This window comes from Lytechinus pictus, unplaced genomic scaffold, assembly GCF_037042905.1.
Source record: "Lytechinus pictus isolate F3 Inbred unplaced genomic scaffold, Lp3.0 scaffold_20, whole genome shotgun sequence".
Lineage (NCBI taxonomy): Eukaryota > Metazoa > Echinodermata > Echinoidea > Temnopleuroida > Toxopneustidae > Lytechinus > Lytechinus pictus.
In genome coordinates this window covers 8,987,844-9,003,012 of record NW_026974141.1, presented here as the reverse complement: position 1 = coordinate 9,003,012, position 15,169 = coordinate 8,987,844, and positions in this window count along the sequence as shown.

The window sequence follows — 15,169 nt, the reverse complement described above, 5'->3', positions numbered from 1 at the left end:
TAGTCGTAGTAGTCGTAGTTGTAGTAGTGGTAGTAGTAGTAGTAGCAGTAGTGGTAGTCGTAGGAGTAGTAGTAGTGGTAGTAGTAGTAGTAGTAGTAGTAGTAGTAGCAGCAGTAGTGGTAGTAGTAGTAGTAGTAGTAGTAGTAGTAGTAGTAGTAGTAGTAGTAGTAGTAGTAGTAGTAGTAGTAGTAGTAATGTAGTAGCAGCAGCAGCAGTAGTAGTAGTATTAGTAGTAGTAGTAGCAGTCGTAGTAGTCGTAGTTGTAGTTGTAGTAGTGGTAGTAGTAGTAGCAGTAGTGGTAGTCGTAGTAGTAGTAGTAGTAGCAGCAGCAGCAGTAGTAGTAGTAGTAGCATCAGTAGTAGAAGTAGTAGAAGTAGAAGTAGTAGTAGTAGTAGTAGTAGTAGTAGTAGTAGTAGTACTAGTAGTAGTAGTAGTAGTAGTAGTAGTAGTAGTAGTAGTAGTAGTAGTAGTAGTAGTAGTAGTATAGAATAGAATATAGTACTAAACTCGCTTGCTGATTGGGGGCGTCACATCTGGAAGTTTTAGCCAGTGTATACTGATATTATGTACATGTATGTGACCACTTATCCTCTCCTTTAATCACATTCTCTGATATCAACTATTCCACTTTTATCAAGAACTTCATTTAAACAACACAAAAGGATATGAATTTATATTTTTTCTATGAAAAATCATAAATTTGTGCGGCTAAAAAGTGCGATTTTAAGCCGTATTAAAGGGGAGTTTACCCTGACGAAAAGTTTATTGTAAAATACCAGAAAAAGTGATTAAAAACATATTGGTTGAAGTTTGAGAAAATCTAACATAAAATAAGATAGTTATAACAATTTTATTTTGTGACGCCATATAGGAGAACAGGTGTCACATGTGTTTTGTATATGAAAGGTATCAATTTTCAATTTATTAATGCTTCAGGCTGACGAAAAACTTTCTTTTTTCAGGGGCGGATGTCATATATTTTGTCTGTTGATAAAGGCCCTACTAAAGGTAAAAACAACAATTTCATAATTGTGTTTGAGAAAATATAATTTTTTTAAATTCACAAAATGAAAAGCTGCTCTTATGCGAAGTCACACAAAAATAAAATGAAATTCCAATTGCTTTTTTAATATTGAATGTATTTTCCTCGAACCCAAACCAATACTTTTTCATTGTTTTCGGCTAATTCTGAAAGAAAAGTTTTTTGTTAGGCTCATCTTCCATTTTTGATAAGAAAAGGACTTTCCACAGCCTAAGTAATATGCGTCGGCATATATGCTGTCAGATAAATAGATATGACAGTCTCTTAAGTGGGATACGTGCCGCCAGCCATGCTTCAACGCAAACTCCGCTTTGGCTGGAATAATAAGTTGGGGGAATTGATTCGTATAACAAACTGCGGAATTCCACGTATTATCATGCAATGTTGGACACAAAGATATTGACATCTAGCCATTCAAATCAATCATTTTCTTACATTTTAAAACTCGTCTCCATAGAAATTCATTGGTGCACGAAAATGGATAATACATATCATGGACAGAATATCGCACGTAATCTCATAACATCGACGATGAGAACGATTTGTTGGAACGATTTGTTGAAATTCTTGGGAATGCTGAAGCAACCCCGCTTCAGCATTCTCAGAACATATCGAGTTTTTATTTGATGTTAAGTGTTCTTTTTCGAAAATGATAAAAATAAACTTGAATGGAATTTGGTAAATATCTTTTGTCATTTTTTTTTGTTTAAATAAAAGAAAATCAAACGATTTTGTCTTCAAAATATGTGTTTAAAATTGACATTTTACAGAAATGAATGTTGATAAATTAGCAGGGTCCTTTTTTGTTATAATTACAGTTTGTTTCACTACCCCCTAACTATTTGGGTGAAAAAAATAAAACACCTATTTGAAGAAAAGCGTTTTCTGCATTCGCTTTGCTGTTAATGGGTAGTTACATAAAAGTAACACTGCCTATAATGCTTATACAACACTGTTTGCTATTCATTTAAAAAATAAAATAGTTGAATGGATTGGTAGCAATCAAAGGTAAATGGATTGACTTGATCAAATATGAAATTAACTGCAGTGAAGATCTCAACGAGATGAGTTTCGTACTTGTTATTTGGCGTCATGTCAAGATGCCGATAGCATTTACAGGGCCCAGGGAACAATTTTTTTACAGGGGGGTACTGATGTAAATTTTGACAAGCCAAGGGGGGGGGGGTTCTCACCGAAAAAATGAAGGTCATTTGGGCCCGAGAATTTGAAAAGCATAAAAAAATAGGGTTCACTACAAAAAAAAGTCATTTTGGTCCCGATAAATTAACAAGCAAAAAGGAATAAAGGGAGCGGTATTCAAATTGTAGGTTATTTTGCTGACATTTCTGACGTTTCTCCATATTGTCACACCTACCAGAATTCCAGGGGGTGCTTTCTTTGGAGAATAATACACGTAGCACCCCCCTCCCCCCTCCCGCTTCTTCCCAAGGCCATGAACATTTACATCCGGTGTGGAATTCCCCACGCGGGGAATTCCACCGCCTTTTAAATATTCGCCTGGTATAAAGCCAAATAAATTATACTTATTATGCAGACACACAGGGCTAAAAAGCGCTATTGTTCAATGTACTGAGAGCTCAAGGCGCTCTTGCGATTATGAACAATTCACTCTACGTGGTCTATATTAATTTTGCATAAATATGATGATGGGAGGCGATCCCATGGGAACGGGGAAATGCCCCCGCCCCCTAAAAAGTAAATGATTTCTTTTAATCAATTAATTGATAAATGAATTAGAATGAAATAAAATTGAATTAAAAGAAATTAAACTAACCAAACGATATTAAATTAAATGAAATAACTAAATGAGATTGAATAAGTAGATACATTAATAAAAAGATAGATATCTATACATGTATATATAAATGAATGAATAAAAACTATTAAATAAATAAATACATAATTGAATAAACATAAATATATGAATAGATCGAATTTTGTTATTTATTATTGGTTAGGTTTTTTTCACCACCCCCCCCCCCCGTGATAGAAAAAAATCTCAAGAAATTGCCGCGCATGCGCACTGCAGAGCATTCGCCTTGTTACACGCCATTATAATACTAAAACGGGAAACCATTTCAGACGTACACCTTCATCTTCGAAAGGTAAGAAAACAAAACCTCTATATCTTTCATCAGCTAATATGCTCTCCTAGCTTCTTAGTTCATGTATAATATTCTTTTATTTCCATGTTCGATTGAAAGGAAAGGTTACCCCCTCGTATGTGTTTTTTGTTGTTATTTAATGTTGTGTAATTGTCTTAGTTTGATGTATATTCTCGGTGGTGTACAATCATGTACATTGTAAAAATGCTGCTCTAACAACTACTGTTTTAACTTTTAAAACAGCTGTTAAAACTTTTTAAACAAGTGTGACAGGCTTAAACAACGTGCTTTTTTTTTTACTGTGGCAGCACACTAATTATTTATCTTGGACACAGGAGAAGAAAACTTTCGTTATATTAACAAAGCTGAGTAGGCTTATCCGGTAATTTCGCTAAAGATGCTGTTGATTTTATTTTCTGCATCTACCCTGCAATGATAATGATGATAAAAGGGATAACATTTTTAGTCAAGAAGTGTCATTCGAATTAGATATTATTCACCACGTGCGCTCCTTTATGACTTCCATGGATATAATGTTTGAAAATTTGCTTTAAATTATTAGTTGGGGTTCTTTGATTTATCATTAAGCCTTCCATACACGCCATGTAGGCCAGTGAATTTTGATTGGGTCTTGAGTCTTGATTTTTTTCATACCCGACCTTTCGTTGGAGAACGCGAACGCTTATTTGCGACGGTAGTTGATTTTGGAAGAGACCCCCTGTAACACAAAGCTTAGCATTGATTGTAGAGCAGTTTTCTACGTTTGATTCTATTGACTATCATAATGCACAATAAATCTTAAAAATCAAGTGTATGATTAAGCGTTAACTTTTGTGTTAGGGGAACCTAATATTAGCGTCCGTGAGGATTGCGAAAGGTGGTTATAATATTGGGAACGTGAACCTAAGGGCAAATTGCCAAATTCGTCCATTGTCAGCTCATCCACTCATCACATGGTCTACCTTCATTTAGCCTAATGCAATTCCGTTCAACAACATTTCCTCTCACGAACAACCATTCGGTCCAATAACCATGTGGTCCTTTAATCACTTCGTCTATAACCATTTCGTCTCAAACCAGTTGGTCTCATACCCATTTTCTTTCCATTCGTCAAATTAGACCAAATGGTATATTGGCTAAATGGCCAATGGACAAACTGTTTATTAGACGAAATGATGAGTAGACGAATAGGTAATTAGAACATGTGGATAGTGAAGGAACTGATGGTAGACCAAATGATAGTAGACGAGTTGCTTATTGGCATTAGACCAATTAAAAAAAAAACTCCCGAATATCCAAGTAATTCGTTTATGCATTTTACCCATTAGATTCTTATATTTTTAGGCCTAGATGACAATGTAAATTATTCGTCTATTATATTCATTTAATACGAAGCCTGATGCTGCGATAATCATCTGAAGAATACAAACATCACACACACCCACACACACCGAACTTGGGTTTAATTGAGCGAATGGGTATATCGATTTGAAATGAGTTGAGAAATAGATTAAAAAGATGATAATCATATTTAGCACATAACTAGTGAATGCATAAACAAAATATGAATTCAACAGAGACGGTAGCAATAATATAATTGTTATCTCGACCAGGGACGTCCCCGGTTGGTTGGTAAAATGTAAGATAATATCCTCAGAGGAGGGTCATTACAAACTCTCACACCAACACATTACCCCCACGACAACATATGCATACATACACAGACAAACTCTTGTGATTCGACAACCGGGGACTCATTTATCATTAATCGTCAAAGTGGGGACGTGTGTGTACACTCATATTACACCAACTGAGCTCATTTTCAGACAGAACGTGAGCATATTGTGAGCACTGCAGCCGAGGACGCTTCGTGTCCCCGGCACACACTACTTGCGTTTAAGTGGCCGAACACTCACCACCCATCAATGCTTTCATAACAGTCTATACACATACCTTCTTCTATCATAATTTTAGAGAACTAATGAATTATTTCATTTTAATGTATTATACATATCGGTTTAAAAGGCATCTTAGAACCATATTATGTTTTACTTTTTTAATATCCATAATGCCAAATGAAGAAGACTGATACTTAACATAATAATGTCATGTTTCCAATCATTGAAATATATGTATATATGTAAATGCCCAAAAAATAGATTTAGCCACCAAAACAAGATAAGTTCAATATTATAATTAGAAGGGCAAGCGAAAAAAAGCACAGTAAGCGGTGTAACTGCGGCGGGATGGTGTCGGAAAAATATAAGGTTGTGTAATAGAAACGGATGATTTATAACACAAATGTTTGCATAGTAGGGTAATGTATATATGAAGTATACATGATCAAACATGTCACACAGCCTATAACACTCAAAACACCTCATAGAAAATTTCATATTTCTATAAACTATTACAGACTTTATAGGAATCCAGTTTATTTGCGACGGGAGTGTGGCATTTCTCTTTTGAATATTCTTTTTTTTTCTTTCGTTATTCTTTTGAAGGGAAACAACATGACATAGGTCTACGAAGGGCAATCTCTGTATAAATGTCCTTTTAGGAAAAGAAATAGTCAGTAGTGTATAATACGTTTCAGGAAAATATTTGTCAGTGAGTTTCCCTCATACTATTTTGCTTTGAGCCAATCAGATGCAAGAATTTCAGTAGCTTATAACAATAGACAGTGCGAATCACTGACCACTCGTTTCATGAAATGCTCCCCCAGAATTACGCCTCTACCCCAGAGACAAATATTAAAAATATGAAATATTTTCACGGTTACAGGGGTACTCCATGCTGAAAATACTATGAATTGAAGGGCCTTTGCACACGTGAATCTTAATGATGATAGCAATTAGTCTTTAGAATCATCGGAGGTTTCACACGAAAAATTCGTACCGTAATTTTAGTGAAACTTAACTGGAATTCACCTCCGGAGTAGAATTTGAATTCGCGATTGTGAATAGCATTTGTGATTCTAGCTTGGTTTCAACGTGCTAAAATTCGTAATCATCATTCAAATGACGATTTTTTTTTTAATCGTATAAAGGGCGGATAGAAAAATCAGACAAACAAAACGCTGACAATTTGATCAAAATTGGACAAGGATTAACACAGTTATGGCATTTTAAAGATTTGCATTATCTCGGTGAAACAGTTCTCTGCATGTCTTTAGGAATATTTAATGAGGAGAATGATGTCATATCCCCGCTTGTTCTTTTGTATCTTTTTTTAAATCTGAAATTATGTTTATGCAGTTTTTTTATATTGATAAAATGAACTCGTGAGAGACTGGTATAGATTCAATTCAATTCAATATCAATTTATTAGTCTATGATATAGAATATATACTTGGAAATCTTTCCTCAACCGGCTTTTGTATATTTAAAAAATACCTATACTTGCACCAGTGGGCATAACCCATAATGTGGCATTATACTCATATGGAAAAAATAACAGACGATAGAGAAAGAAAATGTCCAGTCCACCCCAGGAAAATGCTGGCTTGAATAAATAAAGAAAAACCAAACTAGCATAATGCTGAAAATTTCATAAAAATCGGATGTAAAATAAGAAACTTATGATATTTTAAAGTTTCGCTTATTTTCACAAAACAGTGATATGCACAACTAGATGAGTCAGTCGATGATGTCCATCACTCACTATATCTTTTGTTTTTTATTGTTTGCATTATACAATAATTCATTTCCTATAGATTTGACAATAAGGACCAATTTGACTGAACCATATATTATTAAACAATGCTAATTCCACATGTTCAGGGAAGAATTAATCGTTGTATCACTTGACAATGAGGAGAACATTAGAATATTTCATACTTCATATAATAAAATACAAAAGAAATAGTGAGTGGATGATGTCATAGTCTCCTCATTTGCATACCAGACAGGATGTGCAAATAACTGTTTTGTGAAATTAAGCAAAACTTTACAATGTCATAACTCACTTATTTTACATCTGATTTTGATGAAATTTTCAGTGTTATGTTTGTTGGATTTTTCTCTTTTTTATTCAAATCAACTTTTTATTGAGGTGGACTTGACCTTTAACAAGAAATAGCCTGCACAGCTTGTCTGCATCTCTCGTGTATCATGCGGATGTATTGAAGTTCGTGTTTTATCTGATCTGAGAAAGATTCGCACATCGCTTCATTGTCAACCGACAAGAAACGTTCATTTTTTTTTCAGCGTCGAACAAAAGGGTGCCAGCGTGGCCTACTTCTCCGCATTTTCCTTGTTACCTTACTGATCACGTGACATAATGACGGTGCAATATCGATAACTATATCTCTGGCCATGCAATACTGGTGAATATAGAACGCAGTCTGCATTCACATATGTGCTGCAGCATCCATGTATAAATGCAAAGACAGGCATTATTGTTGCAATGTATTGGTCCACTTTACTGTCTATGTCACATCTCATCTTAAAATATCTGGGCCCCGTCTTACAAAGAGTTACGATTGATCCAATCAATCGTAACTCTATGGAAATCCATCAGTGCCATAATTTTTTCTACAGGAAATTTGCAAAATATCCTTTGTAAACAAAGGAGAAAACACCAAATTGTCAAGAAATCAATGAATTCATGGATATACATTCATATCTAGAAAATCTTTTGAACAAACATACATTTTATATGTTGACTTTGCTTGATTTCCATAGTTGCGATCGATCGGATCAATTGCAACTCTTTGTAAGACGGGCCCCAGAACAAACTTAGAAATATCCGTTTCCCAGAGGTACCAACTTAATTTTTCATCACATTAGGCCTAATTAGCTGCAGGTGATTATATTCATGACACTTCCTTCCTAGGAACTTACTAACAATTATCCTTTTTAAGTGATAAAGTAACACATTGCCTGGATACATTAGTTGTTGCGATTTATTTCATGTTGTCTAGAACAGTCGTTGCTTAAAATGCTGCATAAAATGTAAATTAGTTTCAAGATTATATATAGATTTAACACTTTTATTCCATTCCAATTTCAGCAAAATTACCGGATATGAATCAAATCCACATGTAGCGTGTGTACCATGGGTGTCGATCGGTATTCTTGGTTGGGGGGGATGATTGACACAAATGTTCTTGTGGATGGGGATCTTTCAACATTACCCCTACTAAAATCACAAGTTAGGACATTTGGGAGTGGTTGATATGCATGGTGTTCTTGCAGTGGCGTACCGTGAGTCACGGCATGGGGGGGGGGGGGGTACCAGCAAAATGTTTGAGTCACTTAGTGAGCGCGCGAAGCGCGCTCCGTTGCCAGGTATACTGATAGGGACATTTTAAGGACAGTGCCATTAAACGGATATGTATCTCACTGCTCAAATAATGCGAGCGCAAAGCGCGAGCTGAAAATTTTTGATATGCAGACCAAAAAAGGACATTATAAGCAATTTTTTGTAATCATGATACATACCTGTCTCGCTAAACAAACAATGCGAGCGCGAAGCGCGAGCTGAAATTTTTGTAAATATTTACCCCAAACAAGGACATGTTAAGGACTATATTTTAGGAATCCATTAAGAGTATACATATCTCACCATAGTCATCTTATGCGAGTGCAAAGCGCTTGCTGATTTTGCTACATCTAAACACATGAATCACTTTTTGTAGTCATTGTAATCATGATAATACGCATCTCACTCATTAAATATTGCGAGCGCAAAGCGCGAGCTGAAAATTTAGGATATTCAGACCTGAAGAGAGGCATTCTAAGGCCTGTTTGTAAGAATTCACTAAGACCATACGATACGTATTTCACTAAACAAATGATGCGATCGAAAATTTTTGATATTCAGATCGTAAAAAGGGACATTTTAAGGACTGACTTTTAGGAATTCATGAAGAGCAGTCATATCTCACCAATCTACTAGTACAGTGCGAACGTAAGCACTGACAGGAAATGTTTTATATTAACACCTTAAAATGGGGCAATCACTTTAAGTAGTCATGAAAAAGAACCATATGTCACTACATAAAACAATAATAAGTCGAAGTGTGAGGAAATATATTTGGTGTATATTGACTTTAAAATGTTAAACAGACAATGCGAGTACCGGGAACAATGAAGAAATCTAGGCCTGAGCAAAATAAAGTTATGAAAAAATGTTTCTTATGTATTATAACATAACATTATTATAATATAAATTATAATGAACAATAATTTCTTCATTCCCACTACGTTTCTCTTCCTTTCTCCTCTTCCCCGTTTTTTTTTGGGCCAGCCGATTGGGGGGCATGTGCCCCCATGCCCCACCCCCCCCCCCGTAGTTACGCCACTGTGTTCTTGGAAATTCTTTCATTATTGCAGTGTACTCTACTTATAATTTTTTTTTGAAAATTCAATTTGTGTTACAAGAAAGCCTATTCTAAACTCATACGAAAGAAAAAATGACAAAAATTGTCTGGACCATGTACAAAGTGATCTGTTTATTGGACATGATGTATACAACTTCTCTCTTAAATCTAAACCGACTGGCGATATCTTTTTTCTTCTTAATGCATGATGATAAAATGCAGTTTCGGACAAATTAAGACTAGCACAAATTACAAACTGTGTGGCTTCTCGTGCGCCATCGGGCTTACCGTCATTCCTTAGACGATTTTATCCCTGGATTTTAACATGTTTTAAATGCTTTATAAGTGCATAAAACAAAAAATAAAAACAATCAAAACTCAACTGTCAGTTATGATATTTCTCCAACATTTTCTTGAACCATCAGTGTGTAATATCAGCTAATATATGTGTTAAAATGAAATGTACGTACCGCATGAGTGTGCTCATATAGAATGCAAAACTGTCATCCCTCTCCAAACTCAAAAGAGATTTCTTTTTGCCAAAATAAGAAAGAGCCAATCAAGTTTAGTTATTCAAGTCCATAACAATAACAAGAATAACAAGGGGAAAAAATCCGATGTTCATATCCGAAGATACGCTTTAGAGAGAAATGAATGATTATTCTTTCTGAAACCATTAATTGATTTCACTTATTAAAAATTGTAAAAATATGATCATATTACCACTGGTGGGATGGAACACCCTATCAACAAAAGTTGTTTTTCGTCGGGGTCCTTTTATGTCATGTGTTAAAAAATATCATATACGTCAACATTTCATTCTTTTTCATCTTGAACCTCCTCCAATCTGTTTAAAAGTCCTGGAAAAGAATGTTTTAATTTAATAACAATATACACAAATTGCGAGGGAAACAAACTGATTGATGGCATACTATAATCATCACTATAATCATCATGATCAAACATTTACATTTTTTCATCATTGTTATAAATTTTCTACCCTAAGTTATTGGGGGGATGATAATACAGGCCATCCCCCCCACTTGAAATATTGGGGGGGGGGGATATATCCCCCCCATCCCCCCCGTGATCGACACCCATGGTGTGTACTGTTGTAGAACATAGCAAAATTTACCAATCCGCACAAAGTAACGCATACGTATGTTAATTCGGAATTGTTAGTAAACAGGAAATCTTCCCAGAACATGCCTGTTAAATCGTTTAGATTTATAAGTATTTCCTGTGGATCTCATTCTAACAAGGTTTTCATATAGCCTGTTCGTTATAAGGAAATACAATGAATGAAATCCACTTTGCAGACATTACTTGATGTTATGTCAGTTAAGCCTCTGGCAATCCTTTTGGTTGTCACAAGAACTTTCGAATTTGTTATATAATAGGTGAATTTGAAGTTCATAAAATGACTGCAGTTAATTCAGTGAGAAAATACTTCATAGTCCAGATTCAGAAATTGAACAGATTGGAATAATAGTTGTTCAGAGATGAGTCGTTTGCGAACTTGAATCCCATTTTAAAGGAATGGTCCAGGCTGGACATATTTATATTTCAATAAATAGAGTAAAATTCACAAAGCAAAATGTTGAAAATTTGATCAAAATCGGATGACAAATAACAGAGTTATTGAATTTTAAAGATTTGCATTATTCCGATGAAACAGTTCTAGGCACGTCTTTATGAATATTCATTTGGTGGGCTGATGATGTCATATCCCCACTTTTTCTCTTGTATTTTATTATGGGAGATTAGGTTTATTCAAAAAATTTCTACCAAGAGCTAAAACAATTGGACTGGCAACTGATCAAGTTAGTTATTTATTGCTGCAACTTATTTCATCATATTGGAGACACATCATCTACACATGTATTAAAAAATGAAACATTTATGATTTCATGTAATAACATAAGAAAAAGGAAAGTGGAGATGTGACATCATCAGCCCACCTAATGAATATTCATGACGATGTGCATATAACTGTTTTCACAAAATATTGATAAACTTTAAAATTCAATAACTTTGTTACTTGTTATCCGATTTTAATTAAATTTTCATCATTTTGCTTTGTGAATTTTACTCTATTTATTTAGATATAAATATTTTCATCCCGGACCATCCCTTTAAGAGTGTGGGCGAAATGTTGCACCAGATCCTGCTCAATAATATTTCATCAGTGTCTCGTCTTACAAAGAGTTACGACTGATCCAATCTTGAAATCATAACTCTATGGAAATCCATCAGTATCGTTTTTTCTCCTTAGTAAACAGGAAAAATCACACTAAATATTCAATATTGGTAATTTTGCCTCCGACGAAGATTCTGCTAGGATCGAAAGCTTAGGCCCCTTTTGACTTTCTAAATATTCAAGAGAACGATAAATGTAAGAATATACATCATAAAAATATTGTAAAAAGAAACGTGCATGATAGATGTTCACGTTGCTGGCCGTCCATAGCTGTGGTTGATGGGATCGGTTGCAACCGTCTTTGTAAGACGGGGCCCTGAACTTGCTTGTTCTTAGATCAAGTTTTAAAACGTGTTGAAATAGTTAAAGGAACCCCCCCCCCCCCCCCTCGTTCTACACTTTTTCATGTTTTTAGGTGATTATGTTACTTGAATTGAAATTGTTTTTTGGGATATGGAAATGAATCAAATGAAATGAAATTAAATTAAGTATGAATTTCAATTTTCTTCACTTTTAAAGAACATCGAATTAAATTTTCCCCGGATTATAACAAGCACATTGATAATATACACATTGGGGACACATATATTGGCGTGTGTGTAGAAAAGCCTAATTGCACGTCTTCTGAAGGTTTGAATCTTGGCGAGTTTCCAAACACACCCAGAGTTAATATGATAAAAACAAAAATGGAATTAAGATTGCTAAGCGAAAATATTCCACATCACCATGAAACGACAATGTATTTGTTTAGGCTCTACTCACCAGTCCCTAATATAGCTCTGACACAACTGATTATTCGAAAATCACCAGGAACTTATTCTTTTCGTCAATTGAATTTCATTCACCTTTCAATTGGCTCCTTATTCATGTCAAGCGAGATACAAGGTAGAAATGTGACTATTTTATACTGCTCTTTCAGTTATTTTAAGTGGTAATTTTTGTTTATTTTAATTTGGTCCAATGCCAATTCGTCCAATTGCCAACTCGTCTCCTATCATTTTGTATACCGTCAGATTTTCAAATATCCACATGTTCCAATCGCCTCACTCACTCACCATTTCGTCTAATAACCAGTTAGTCCAAAAGCCATTTAGTCCATATACCATTTGGTCCCATTAGACAAAGTGTTAATTAGGCAAAATGAATGAAAATAAAACGAATATTAGTCCAACTGGTTATGAGACGAAATGGTTCTAGACGAACTGGTGATTAGACGAAGTGATGATTGGACCAAATGGTTATTGGTCCAAATGGTTGTCAGACGAAATGTTGATGGATGGACTAAATGAAGGTAGACCATGTGGTGAGTGGACGAGTTGGCAGTGGACGAATTGGCAATTTAATTACCGTAATTTTGGTTTAAATTCTCTTTGTATCGAAATAATGTTCATGTTAAAAACATTGAAAGAATATATGACTTTTCCGAAAAAGATACTGATACAATATTTTTAAGACCCAGGATAGCTATACCTTAAATAGCTAGTTAAGGGAGTTTCAATTAAAATTGTTATATGAACTTGTATATACTAAAAAAAATGTATTTGTTTAGATTTAAATTGTCAACGCATAATCTATGTTCGTTCTGTGGTAAATGTGAAGAGACATATGAGCACATATTCTTTACCTGTGAATACATAAGACTTCGTTGAGAGACTGTGGTTATCTATTTAAATTACGTCAAATTAAAAATGTTAATTGGAAGGATATTCATATTGGAGTTAAGGTTTTTGATATAGGGAAGGGACAATTACTAAATCATATCATTTTTATAATTAAATTTATGATCTTTGAGCATAGTAAAGCTAAAAGAAGACCCACAACCCCTCAAGAAATCAGGAAAAATAAAATTGGAAAATGAAAAGGAGGAAAAAAGAATAGCAGAGGCACGTGGAAAATTATCCGGTCCCCTGAGGAAGAGGGACAATTTTTACACTTCATGACGACGAGGCATTCCAAATCAATTTATTTTTTGGACTAAACTTATGACATGTAGGCCTAATTATTTTCATTACAGCTGCCATGACACTTATGCGGACAGGTGAAATGCATTTGATCTGGTGGATGTATGTGTGAGGGTGTATGGGAGTGTGTGCAGGGGGGTGTCTGTTCGCGAATCTGTATTGAGTGTGGTGGGGGTGGGATGTGAGTGTGTGGGAGAGGTCCGAGGATTATGAATATTAAATCTTCTCTCATAAATCTTATTAGTTGTATTTTAATAATTTACAGGATTCAAAATTTTTTTGTGTGTGTGATACAACCATCAACAAATGGTGAATAATTTGTATGATTTAAGGTTGTACTGTTTTTTCAATTAAACATATATATTATGTATGTGTATAAAATGTAAGAGAAAAGAATATATATCCCATGGAAAATGAATAATTATGGACTCAATCTTGTTGAAGAAAATATATATCAGATATTTTGAGAACCATTCCCATCCATTCCATTCCTTGTTTTTATTTGGCAATAAGTCATTATTGACTATTTTTGCCACACACTGTATGAAAAGTAGGGTAACAATTTTATTCATTATTATCATTTTTATATTGCTTTTTTTTTTTTATTTCTTGTGTATTCATTCCTTTTTTTTCTATGAAAAAAAAAAAAACATACACACAAAAAAAAAAACCATTTAAATACATACGTAACAACAAACTGAGGACAAACAATAGGGGGATTACTTCCCGAAAAAGATAAGGTTGTTGATCGACGATCTATGACATTGAATTGATTTAGAATTTATTCATGACATTCTTTTTTAAATTTTCGTTGAGAATAGTCAAATGTATGGATGTGTTGATCACAATAATTGTACGTTCAAACCAAGCTTTGTAATTATGATGTAATTTGATTTGATATCGTTTTTAATTAATGATCATGGATGTAATATTTTACTATGTTCAAATTTGTTTGATGAGAGAAGAGAATGATATATATTTTTTAAAGGTTAGTTAATCCATAATTTTGTATGTTCATAAAAGTAATTACCATGAAAGTGATAACTTCAACCTTTTAAATCTCAAATGGAAAGACAGTTCTGAGGAACATTGATTTAAGCTACACAAATACTTTCACTCAATTGACCCCCTTGGGCGTCGTGGTCTAGTGGTTATGACTCTCGTCTTTCAATCAGAGGGACGTGGGGTCGATTCCCAGCCATGGCGTGTTTTCCTTCAGCAAGTAATTTACACAAATTGTGCTGCACTCAACCCAGGCGCCTCGAGCGTTTCTCGGAGTGGATATGTGCGCATTGCACACCCTCACACATCCTCCTACACCGTAACCCACTCACCACACCCGCACACTAGCACACACACACCCGCACACACACATACCCACAACACACACACACACACACCCTTTGTCGATATAATGCATACACTCTATATACACTACAATAATTGAATTTCATCCAAGTGATGTTCAAAATCGTGATTTGAAATAACTTATTACATGTGCATATAATGTTATAA